The sequence below is a fragment of the Aquila chrysaetos genome, chromosome 5 (assembly GCF_900496995.4).
Source record: "Aquila chrysaetos chrysaetos chromosome 5, bAquChr1.4, whole genome shotgun sequence".
Lineage (NCBI taxonomy): Eukaryota > Metazoa > Chordata > Aves > Accipitriformes > Accipitridae > Aquila > Aquila chrysaetos.
Genome location: NC_044008.1, coordinates 11,080,197 through 11,092,794, shown reverse-complemented (window position 1 = coordinate 11,092,794; position 12,598 = coordinate 11,080,197). Strand labels below are relative to the sequence as shown.

Sequence of the window (12,598 nt, the reverse complement as noted above, 5' to 3'; positions counted from 1 at the left end):
TCTATAGAACAAAATGACACAGCATGATATTTTTCTGTAATTTCTTTAATTAGCATCTTACTGTTGTTTTAATTGTCTGAATGCACTTCATCCTTTTAATGATAATGCTGCTCCTTGACTCCCATGAACAGAAGGTAAACGAATTAGCTGAAGGTCTCTGGTGTTGTTGTAAAGGCCTGTTTTTTTGCAGAACCCAGATCTTTGCTTCAATTAAGCAACATTCAAGGTTTTCACTTTTATATAAGACTGTGAAAAGTAAACACAAATTCCTGCAGTGATAACAACTTTGATTTTTTTAAATCAATTAGCAGCTTGTGGTATTAAGGGCTTTCAGAAACCACAGAAATCATTCGATGTCATTTTCACAGGAGTGAAAATATTGTTCCTCCTCCATAATACATCATTTTATAAGGTCATACTAGACACAGAAAAAAAAATAACCTGTGTCCGCATTTAGGGGAACATGACATTCCTCCTCTCTATTCCCTAAAATAAGGAGAAACATCCAAATGATAATATTAACTTCATTTTTTCCCCATATCCACTCTGTAAAGTTATTTTGGGCAATCTGAAAAATACAAATGGTGTAGGACAGACATGCAGTCCTCAGGCTGGAGAATATCCATTTGTGTGTTATGAGAGCCAGCAGAGGCACCTAAAACAAAACCAAAACAGAGAAGAAAAAGAAAGAAAGAAAAGAGAGAAAAACATCAGGGGAAAAAATCAGCTAAAATACTTGCTTTGCTCTGGTTTTGAACAGGGAGATCAATCCTGCCTCCCCTCCCTCCGAACAAGGAGGATGACATGATGTCCCTTAGGCTAATTTGGAGCAGTCTGACCAATCTACAGGTGTCACAGTGCAGAACAGCATGTCCAGCTCACAGGGAAGCACAGGGAGATAGCAGTCACAGCCTGGCTAACAGGGAGAAGGACAAAACCAACAAAATGTCAGCTAATTTACAACTCATTTGCTAATTATTAAGCCTGTCCTTTACACACTGTTTTTTTTCCTTTTTCACTAAAGCACCACCTTCATCTGAGGACACTCACAATTATCATAGATACATTTTTTTTTGACTTCCAGAACATGGCCTCAAGAGCAACACCCCAGGGTCTGACATGTAAATCAATTGGTGTATGGCAGTGCAGCCTTCTCCGATCTCCTTCATCTCTGCCATAGCTAGATGGCTCATGGCACATTTAAAGAGCTTGATTTGCTATTAGCTAAGTGCCTATCACGCAGGCAGATCCAGACAGAAATTACTTTTTTTTTTTTTCCTTAAAAAATGATGTAGTTGTTGCTGTGGTTGCCCTGTAGATGTTTTCATTCCTTCCAATTCAAATAGCTGAATCTCAGCTGAATGCTCTGTGCTTGTGTTTGTGTGTGCATTTTTGTCGTCTGGTTGGCTGTTGCCTTTTCAGACCAAAATCTGTTCAATATGTTTCCCTGCACTGCCCACATGGTAAAACAAGTCAAGGTCAGAGAGGGATTGAAAATCACAATCCTCAGCAGCAGTTAACCCTGCCTCTCAAATGATGACACAGTAGTACCAGTGGATATGTCCAGTGGCTCCATGCACTTAATTAACATGCACTTACGAATTGTTAGTATTTCTGATATGGGAATAAACTCTCCATGCTTTGGGACCAGAACTGCTTACTGGGAGGCAGCTTGGGTTGGATTTCCAAGATTTGTGATTCTGAAGATAAACATCTGGTGATATATACACAAGCACAAGAAGAGCTTGTATGCCATCCTCCAACTGAAAACGAGGGCATTATATATACACAAGCACAAGAAGAGCTTGTATGCCATCCTCCAACTGAAAACGAGGGCATTAGGGGTCTAATTTTCTTCCATGCTTTAAAAACTCCATTCTGTAACTTCTTGCATATCTAACTGTTCCATCTTGGTAAACGGCTTTTGGCCCTTCTTTTCAGCCTCTACAAGTGAGTCCTCTTACATGAAGATTCCCTGAAAATTATGTGTGAGGGATTTCAGAGTGAAATCCTACTCTATGAAATCAGCCTCCCCATTCTCCATCATTCTTCAATGCTTTGGCAGCTTACAGGGAAAATGACCAGATTTGAGCTACCTTTTTCAGTCTCCTAAATTCACCTCGGGTGGTTGGTATAAATACAAAAAAACTCCCAGGATGTCCAAAGATCTCATCGTAAAAGTGCCTTGAGCCAGACCTACACAAAAGTAGCACATTCAAGTTGAGCCAACAACAGATGAGAACCTGATCCATTGTAATTGGCACCATCTTTATTAGTGAACGAGGAATAACATGAGAGGATGCTTCCTTTGGTTCTGCCAGTGACAAAATTGATATCCGACAGACAGGATTTTACAGCTTTGATTCTCAATTGACAGGGGAAAATATAATTATGGAAAACCTATTGAGTCTAGGGAGGTTACATAGGTATAAATGATGCCCACTGCCTATCAAGATACTAACAAAAACTAATACTGTGTTTTGCAGGTCAGACAGAAGCCTGCTATTTCTATCTGTTCCATTTTTAAACATTTGTCAATTTGGAGAATCTGTCAAATACATGAAATAATTAGTATTAATACTTGAACATATCGGAGCTTGAGCTTTCAAAGAGAATAAGGGCTTGCAGGAGGCACAAAAAGGTTGCAGGTCACTGCTGGCATTAAAAAAAAAAAATCCACAAGGTAGATGAGCAAGAAGGAGCTAAATTGTAAAGAAATTTAAAAGGATCATATGTTTTCTCTGCTGCAGAAGAGGCAATAGCACTGAAGGGACTGAAAGAGAGTGAAATGACTCCTCCGCTTCACTCTGGCAGTGACTACTTTCCAGCAGGCACAGAGGAAGCCTACATTCCTAGCTTAGACTAGACAACTTCCTTTTACAAAGCTTAATTTAAGCAAAACAAATCATATACCATTGTTTTTTTCATTTTGTATTCAGCATTTGATAGATAGTATAAACAAAGCGACCTCAAGGATAGCTTATGGGGAATGCTGTAAAAATGAACCTGTTACTGGCATATCTTGTGTCAGGGATTTATACTTTCTTGCATGCAGCTCTAAAATGTATTGCAGAGGCAATATATATATAACATGCAGTTCACTTGGACTCCATGACATAGCAATGGTTCAGCAGGAGCACAAGTACTGACACAGTTGGCGTATCAGTCTTCATTTTGAAAGCCTGTGAAAAATTGAAAAGTATCTGTAATCTTCCTATCTTTGTCAGGTTATCTGAGTCCCCTACCTTTAATATGCTGTGGGCTGCTGTGAAATACTTCCTCACAAAACTTCTTGTGGGGCTGAAAAACCAGCTACAGACAGTTTCTAAGCAATTGCCAAGCCCTTGCCTATGGAATTTATTTGCTGATCACAAATGTTTCCCAGTGGCTTTTACTGTAGTGTTCCATTTTTATCATGGCCATTACAACTGCAGATAAAAAAATTGCTTGGAGAAATATCAGAGCCTAGACTTTTATTCCTTTATTATAAAGAGTAGATATTGCAACGATTCTCACTGCAGATCAAAAAAAGTTTAACTTCAATATTTTTTAAAATTTGTATTTCTATGTGTATCCTTTTTAGACAACAGTAGTTTCCCTTGCACTAAGTGACTTACAAAGTTAGCTAGATTACTATTATAGTTTTTATTCATAACATAGGAGACTTTTCACAGATGCAAAAATCCCTCTAGTACATGTTGATATAAACATCGCTCCATCCAAACATCCTGCTTACTGGAATCAAATGAAAACTTTGTTCCATCAACTTTTATCACCTTCCCAACTTGCTTGCCTGATCCTTACTAAAATACATCAAAAAGATACCAGAAATCTTTGCTGAGATTAGATGCAATTTGAAAAGATGGGAGTCTACTCTGACATGCTAAGAGAGCTTCTAATTATGCAGCTATTTACTATCATTAATTTAATTCTACATAACAGAATGGAATTCTGTAGTTTCCAAGCTGACAAAGGGTTGTCAGTAAAGAAGCAATTAGCAGTTTAATGTTTGTGTGAACATGCTGAGTATCAGAAGTATAGAAACAAGTGTAAAATAGTCTTTTCTAAGCATTGAGGCCACTGTGAAAATACATTCTGTTGAAAGCATGCAGGAGTAGCATGAGAGTAGGAACAATGTCTAAGTCACTGCACAAGAGTAACCTGACATACAGAGATCTCAATGGAACTGCAGGAAGAAAAGCTCCCCTGCTGAACCGAACATAGCTCACAGCTAAATAATAAATCAGAGCATGTAGTCAAGCATCCTGCAAAAGCACATCTCGTTCCCACATCTCTGCCACTTCATGTCCTTCCTACAAATTCTAATCCATGGCCAACAGTTGACACAGCTGTAGTTGCAGCTGAGACCACAATGATGACTTCTTAACAGAAGTATTTCATTTAAACAGCATAACCAAGAATTTTACTAATAATTCATGAGACTATCCAGAGTATAACTAAGTACTGAGAAAAAAAAAAAAAAAAAAAAAAAAAGAAAAAACAAGCACAGTGTTGTGTTGTCATGTGGCTAAGAGTAGAGAAGCACAAACTTGATGTGTTTTTTATAGCAACTTATGCAAGCCTCCAAAGCTCAAACCTGTTCTAAAGAATGTGTGTTTTTTATATATATATATATATATATATATATATATGCAATTCTGAAACACTAGTTCAGTTTAGGTCCAGACAATCTGACAAGACTAAAGTAGCACTAGATCCACCCCATGTAAACTCCTTTAATATCAGTGTAGAAAGCCTGACTGCAGCAAGGACACGTGTCATACTGCTATCCCTCCCTTATCCCGAGTGGAATTTTGTAATAATAGCAAAGACAATTCTGAATAGCACTAATATTTATATACAAAACATCCCCACCTGCTTTCAAGATCACTGAGTAGGAAAATACCAAATCCTTAACACTAAAACCAAAGGGGTCTCCTACATGATGAGTCTTTGCAGTAGCTTAACCTAAATTTCATAAGTATAGCTAAACAAGGTGAATAGTACTCCTAAGCAGGAAATACTCAAATTGCAGGCAGACATACACAGTTAGAAATATTGTGCCCATTTAACATAATATTTCAGTGAGAAACTAGTGGAAGTCCTAAGTCTAGGATAAACCAGACAATGCATTGTTTCTTTGCACCACATGAATATAATTCTATTCAATGTTTCCATTATGTTTATTATTATATTCACTATTACAATATTTTTACATTTTTTTTAATTCCAAGTCATACTATACACTGATTCAAGGAAAAAAATGTCAGTAATACTATTACATGCTTAATACTAAATCCATGCTTAGTTTTGCACATAATCAGGAACATAGCCTGCAGCCATAAGCTTTGCCTACAATACAGCAATGATTATCTATGCAAATATGTATCTTATGTGAATCTATTGCATATACAGAGAGCCCTTTTATGAAATATTAGAACAGTTAAAAACATAACATGCTTCATTAAAAGGTTAAAACCATGAAATCAAAAAGCTAAAACCCCTTATAACGTTACCTATGCTCCACTCTCCCAACTACAATGGCACATGATTATAGTTAAGCTACACCATAATTTGCACGTTGTAACATTAATTTTTCCTCATTTTCATCCACTGTAGTCACCTCTTTAGCATATTCTTAGTAAATGCAAAGACTTGCTGTAGCAAGCATTGGCTTTAGAAAACGATAACCTAAAAATAAGATGCATATTGAAAGTTGAGCTTGTAATACACAGGGTACAGAGAAAATATACAGAAAAATCAGAAAGCATAGAAAATGATAATTTAGGGTAAAATTACACAGTCTGGATTTCTACTTGTGGAGAAAAAACAGAAATATATTCTTAATGGAAACTTCTTCAGATTATAGCCTTAAATTTGAAGTTACTACAGTGTACTTCCATTACACGCATAGATTTATACATAACATTTTCAAAGTTTTAGTACACATAAGACAGGACCACATTTAGATATGTTACCATCTTTTTACAAGGAGTTGAAGCCCATGAAATGTGTCATGAGATGAAATACTCTTCCTAGAATTGCAAAATGTCATGGACTACTCCCTCGACTTCCATTCCCCTCCATTGCTCGTGAAAGGAATGTCCTTAAGATGCTCTTCAGTTATTACTTCTCCTGGCATATAGCCTTTACAATATATACAGGCTTTGAGGGGAAAAAGAAAGAAAGAGGATAGTTGGGGGGCCAGGAGGGAAGGACTCCTCTGCTGATCTGGTGGGAATTCTGGCATGGCATTAGCGCTGTGGAAGAGAACACGGTTTGGAAATGCTGAGGAAGTGCCTGGTGGGACCGCACGGTTTACCACGTCAGTATCTTCTGTGTCGCTAAAGGCTGATTCTGTTTGAAATCTACCTGGAAATATTCACCCCTAGGATTTCAACTCAATCTGCTTTTATCACCTTGGGAACAGGTAAACCTGCTCCTCTAGCATTTTCTGTTCATTCACATTAATTTTTTTAAAGACCTGGTTAAACATAAATACATCCTGACAACTCCAGAATGCATGTAAACTTAAAATAAAAAAAAGATGGGGGGGAAAGCCAGAACAAACGTCAAGGGGGATTGCTCACTGCCTGCTCAGCAACAAGAGCATTACAGCCGCCCACTCCTGCATCATCCGCCCAAACACATCCAGCAAAAACAAAATTATTGCTCCACAGTGCTCTGACTCAGACAAGGTACTTGGGGAATAGCCACTGAATTTAGCAGCAGAGGCTGTCTGTTTAGTACTTTACACTGGACTGAGCATTAGTGAGTCAATGCTGCTGTAACACAAACCAACTTGGAGACAGCATAAAGAGCAAAGGAGAAGAAACCTGGCCATAGCCAGCGTGCAAGCAAAAATTGAAGCTGAAGGGTTATATAAGGTTTTTCTGTACAAGAGAGCAAGACCTGAAGCATCATTGTGATCTTTTTCATTTTGGCAAGTGTTCCCTGCTAGCTTCTTGGGGGGTGGGAGGGGAAATCCCCTTCATAATGAAGGTGCAACCTGCTGAGATCTGTAACAGGTCACACCACAGAAATATTTGAGGAAGTACTCTTGAAACATAACCACTGATGAATTTCAGGTTTGTTAACTATATGTAAAGAAATACATATATTTCCTTAGCAATGTCAGAGCTTGATGTAATGAAGATGTTAATGGAGGAATCTAGAGGGGAACACCACTGTCCCATCTGACATTTGACTCACTGAACACTGTACTGACCACGTTACTCCGGGAGGGGAATCCAGCTCCCTTCCCTCTTCGTCACGCTGCATGCCCTTGTAAGTCCACCACTGCACAGAAACATTTTTCCCTGCACTAATTGAACAAGGTGCAAATCAACAACTTTCTATCTTTGGTCTGGAGACAATTTCAGAATTCATGGAGTCAGGATACGGACCCAGGTTCAAGGAAAAGTACAAACTCTGTTGTTTTGGTTTGTTCTAGTATTTAACGGGAAAAAAAATCTATTTACTTCATCACTTATTTTAACACCACATGAAAAGTAGCAATATATGAACAATCAGATTTTCCATAATTATACCTGTCATATTTGCATAGAACAAAATTTATTGCCTAGGGGCAGTTTTAATTACAATCAAGTGGTGGGTGATTGAAGTTTTAATAAGAAATAGTGAATTAAAAATACATTAAATCCCCAAACAATTCTATAAAAAAAGCAATCTTTGTCTCAGGGTGTGCTGAACCTTAAGACTGGAAGAACTTATCTTGTTATTAAAAAATTAAAAGCTTGAAATAGGTTAATGATGTCACTTTTAACTAAATGTAGGCAAGGTGTTAAAAACTCACACAATGCATTTCTATCAGCTTGTAAGGAATTAATTTGATGCTGGCCCAAAAAGAAAAAAAAATGAAAGAAATAATCAAAATAGAACAAAACAAAGAAAGAAAACAAACAAAACAAAAAACAAAAAAAACCAACAACAAAACCCAAGCAAACCAACCAACCAAAACACCCAAAACCCCACTAGGAATTCAAACTGCTTTGTTATGGAAAGCACAGTCCATAAAAGAACCGTTACACAAAAATAGTATTTTCTCATAGCTAAACTAGACATCACCACACTTTGTCTGCATGTGTTACATTCTGTACTCACCTATAACAGTGGCTTCTAAATTATTTCTATTTGTGAGACCACTTCCAAATCAATATTGATTTTTTTAACTATTTTGAAATTTAATATTAAATGAAAGTGAATTTCTCTGGCAGTCACAATCCAATGCAAACTGTTGAAACATACTTGTGGATTCATTTCCCTCCCTTGGGAACTGGTGCTCTACATCTTCTACTGATGGTGATTTTGTTTGACAAAATCATGTCCATCAACTTGGAAGAGCAAACTGACTGGTGTTGTGTTTGCAAAGTATTAGCAGAATTTTGTAAATACAGTGTGGAAAGTATGAAAGACACAATTTATAAAGGGCAAAAATAAAATAATATTTAAAAAAAAAAAAAAGAAATTAAGAGCCTAGAACAAGGCTAAGGAGAATGTAGCCAAAAACCACTAATTAGAAAAAAACCTTATTTACTAACTTTGCTGGCATCAAAGGTTCAGAGAATCTGAGCAGAGGTTTGCCTAGGTAACTGTATGTCTGACTTTTGGCCATTAGCAGAAGTGCAAGAGCAACCACTTACACTCCAAATACCCATCTACAGTGCTTAATTCAGAGGTGTCATGCCTAGTACATGTTCTGACCAACTGCCATAGTTTTTTGAGATGTCTTGCAATGTAAAGAAGATGGTGATGATGTTTAAATTTATACAAAGACCAATGGGAAAAGATTTTACCCTCACCTAGCTGAGTGCTACAAAAACTAAGATCCAAGCCCTCCTGTGTTATCCTCCCTGCCGGTTCCATGAATCCTCCATTCCTCACACAGTGGCTCAGCACTGCTACGATGGAGGAATAACCAAGGAAGAATAGTATTTTTCCGTTCAGTCTAGCTTGTAATTTAAGCGATCAGAGCACTCTTTTGGGGGGTGGGAGACATACATAAACCTTCTTAGACTGAAGATTAATTTGATCTCGGATCTGTAATTTTCTAGACAGCCATTTGAGTTATGGAATCTTCTTCCAAACATATTAAAAAAGAAAAACTTACCAAAAAAACTAACACAAACAAACAAAAAAACAAAACCCCAAACCCACAAACCCTCAACATCTCTGTAGCTACCAATCCTAGGTAGAAGATTTCAGTCTCTGATCCCAAGGAAATTAAGGTGTCATCTTGCAACATTGACCCAACTGGCAATGCTCCAGACAGAGGATTTTAGTTGCATCTATGTAAGACATCTTGTGCTTAGCATGTATATAGCTGTCCTTCAGCTGTGCTCGTCTTATGTCCATATGCCAAAGGTGGAATTTAGAGGTGGGTGACTCCATGTTTCTGATTCCACCAGGACAGTCAGGTGTGTTAAAATCAGGCATACTTTGCAGACTTTTCAGTCTTTGGAGCTAGTGCAGCAAGAGTCTCCTTCCCTCTGAACACTAGGATCAGACATGTAAAGATGTTTGTAGACAGACCATGGGGGACCACTTCAACCTCCATGTGAGTTCATAAATCAAATCCAAATATATAGTAAATCTGAGCCCTTTAGGAATCTAGTTGAAGAGCATCAATTTGTATCTGCTAAGCAGCTGCATAAAAGGGAGTAAAAAATGTTCCCGGTCAGCCCTTGGACTTTGAAGAAACCAAATATTCATCACATTGACACATCATAAAATGTGTCATCATCTTGTTTCTTGAAGCTTCCCCATCAAAGTGAATCTTTTAATTCAGCAAAAAGATTAACATAAAAAACATGTGAAGTACCTCAGCCTCTACTGATTAATAAAGCTTTTTGCAGGTGAGGCTTACATTTGTTTATCAGCAAATTTACAGCTGGATCACAAAAAGTTAGAAATTGCAATCTAGACCTTCAGGAAATAGCACAAAGCAGTTTATTACACTGCTTTCCTTCAGCATATCCTGCTTTCTGAGCTTTTCCACAGAGACTTGTGGTGCAAGGAAATTTCCACATTCCTGGGGAATTTTGCCTTTTGTACTAACAAGTACATCAAAAGTCAGTGTTGCAAAGAAACCTGACAGGAGCTCTCTTAAGGAAAGTTTTAACATGGAAATTCCACTAGAAAACCTGAAAGGTGTGATAAAGGTGGCAGGTGGACACATTTAACAGGTAAAGAAGAAAAACCTATGAAAGAAAGATGCCATGTGAACACGCTAGCTGAATCTGCTTCATACTTTCATGAAGACAGAAATTCAGTATTTCTTCTTAACTAGCTCTGCAGCAAGCTGTTTCCAAGGATTCAAGCCCTGCTGATCTGATTCCTTTGAAGCTTACTTGGAAGAGCCCCAGATCTACCTGCATTCTTTCCCGAGGGTCCCAATTAGCTGCACACCTGAAATACTGGCACGAAGCATGCTACCAGAATGCTTGAGGAAAAACTCAAATATTCCAGGAAACTATTTGTTACACTACTGAACCCATACTGTTATCCAGTCCTACAGTGCATTTAAGGATACTGCAACTATATAATAAGCATTATGGCCACACTGTAGATGGCTACCATAACACTCAGAAAACAAAATCCTTTACAGAAAGCAAAAACAAATTAGGAAGACTGTTTGAAAGAAAAGACTATTCAACTACTCATCATTGAATGTTAATTTACCAAATTACATGACCAGCAACTAACCCAAATGTGGGGTTTTATCTTTTATTTGTGCAAAGAACAAGACTCTGAAATGGGTTTAAAAGCAGATTTTGATGTCCATTCTGCAATTCAATAGGTCCTTATTGCAGCAAGAGTTCTACTAAAGTTGAAAGTTAGTCTGATGCGTGTACATATTTCATCAGTCAAAACTGGCATTTTTAAATTTAATCTTACTCTGGCTCCACAGTAACAATTTATTGCATTCAGCTCAATCTCACTAAAAATTTGACCAAGAAAAAGGTGGAAAAAACTTATGGAGAAAATGAGTGGTTTCACTGTAGCAAAGTATTTCAATTTCTCATTAGGAAAAAAAAAGAGATTTAACTACACTTATCTTCCAGAGTAATTAAAGTAATTAAATAATTAAAACACTTTGGATTTGGATAACATTTATTTAGATCTGAATTTATTTTATTTTTTGATTTAAAATATTTTGTCTGGCTGGTAGTGATTTACTGTTGTTTTTTCTTGTTGAGAAGCGCTTGTCTGAAACCTACCACTACACATGTAGTTGCAGCATTTGAGCATTTTGCCATGATCTGATCTTAGGCCTGAAGTCAGAAAAGAAATGAGGAGAATCATGTGCTGAAAGATGAATGCCCTATTCTATTCTATTCTCAGTCATGTTCTAGAGGATGACCTGGAGCATGACGCAGGCACCCAAGACATGGTAGAAGAACCTCCTGCACTGTACCTAAGCCTCTCCTCTTCCAAATACTTATATAAAATGATTAATAGGATGGAGGTAGCTGCTATAAAACAGTCATGCATTCCCTGTAAGATAGCATGCCAAGGAGAGACTAGAAAAGCTAGGACTCTTTCTGGTAGACAAGGTGGCTGACAGCTGATATCGCTGAAGTTATATACCAAATGCCAAAACTGTGATACACCAAATCTGGCAACACTGGACCAGGAAGGACTCACTGCAACTAGTCAGAGATCAGTTTAGAACAGATACTTTTTTACCCGTAACTAGTGAGGTCTTGGAACCATTTACTACAGGATGTCACGGAGGCAGATAGTTCAGGCAGGTTAGGGGCTAGGCAAATTTATGGGTAAATTCACTAACAGACACTGAAGGGAACAGGCAGAGACACCCTCTTTGAAATTTCTAATCCAAAACCTGTGAACATTGAGGGATTAAATGCATAGTGGACCACAGATACTAGCCAGGTTTGTATGTGTTCTTACCCAGCATCTCCCCGTGCCAACACAAGGGCAGAATACTGACTACACAGGCTACCTCAACCCAGCAGGGCATTTCCTGTGCTCTTATCCCATGGACTACCCCCTAGCTTCAGTTACCATTCCCACTAAAAAAAATGAGGTCTTAGTATTTTGGTGGAGGGAAAAAAAAATCTTTGTGGACCTTGAAAATGGTGATAAATGTAACTTGCAGCTTCAGCTAGCAGGAAACCACAATGGTTCTACTTTAATGAATAAATTTCATTTCACTTAAACAGTACCAAGTATCACCAACCCCATTCAATGCAGAACAGAGCCTTGATAAATCTGTAATTTCTCCCTTCCACATACCTACTGCAGGGAAGGAAGGAGAAAGAGCAACAAGGAAGATGAACATGTGACAAAGGCACAGAAAAACAGAGGGCATGTCAGATGCTTCTTTCTGCTGTTCCCTTATAAAATCTCTGCCTTGCCCCAAAAGGTCTGTTTCCCACATTACACATTGATTATCAAAGTGAACGTTGCCATGAGCACAAAGCAGTGAAATGGCAAGCCTGTTGACCCAAAAGTCCTTGGCAATTTTGTACATAACCATTAGGAAGGGTTCCATTTTAAATAATCTAGCTTTCACCTGCATTTGTGCTTTAATTTTGCCCTCTGAAATGCAAAT

General features: G+C 37.8%; 1 protein-coding gene across 17 annotated transcripts in view; it reads right to left on the bottom strand.

The window, feature by feature from the left end:
• The window catches only part of CACNA2D1 (calcium voltage-gated channel auxiliary subunit alpha2delta 1), a 436,639-nt gene that overhangs the window by 336,861 nt on the left and 87,180 nt on the right, over positions 1 to 12,598 (bottom strand). The gene's annotated exons all lie outside the window — the stretch shown is intronic.